Source organism: Bison bison, unplaced genomic scaffold, assembly GCF_000754665.1.
Source record: "Bison bison bison isolate TAMUID 2011002044 unplaced genomic scaffold, Bison_UMD1.0 scf7180017864376, whole genome shotgun sequence".
Classification (NCBI taxonomy): domain Eukaryota; kingdom Metazoa; phylum Chordata; class Mammalia; order Artiodactyla; family Bovidae; genus Bison; species Bison bison.
The window spans coordinates 15,384,666-15,385,113 of record NW_011494948.1 but is presented as its reverse complement, the minus strand read 5'-3'; positions in this window follow the sequence as shown (position 1 = coordinate 15,385,113).

The window sequence follows — 448 nt, the reverse complement described above, 5'->3', positions numbered from 1 at the left end:
CTGGAGAGGATGTGGAGAAAAGGGAACCCATGGAGAAAAGGGAACCCTCTTACACTGTTGGTGGGAATGCAAACTAGTACAGCCACTATGGAGAACAGTGTGGAGATTCCTTAAAAAACTGGAAATAGAACTGCCATACGACCCAGCAATCCCAGTGCTGGGCATACACACCGAGGAAACCAGAATTGAAAGAGACACGTGTACCCCGATGCTCATCGCAGCACTGTTAATAATAGCCAGGACTTGGAAGCAACCTAGTTGTCCATCAGCAGAGGAATGGATAAGAAAGCTGTGGTACATATACACAATGGATTATTACTCAGCCATTAAAAAGAATACATTCGAATCAGTTCTAATGAGGTGAATGAAACTGGAGCCTATTATACAGAGTGAAGTAAGCCAGAAAGAAAAACACCAATACAGTATACTAACGCATATAGATGGAATT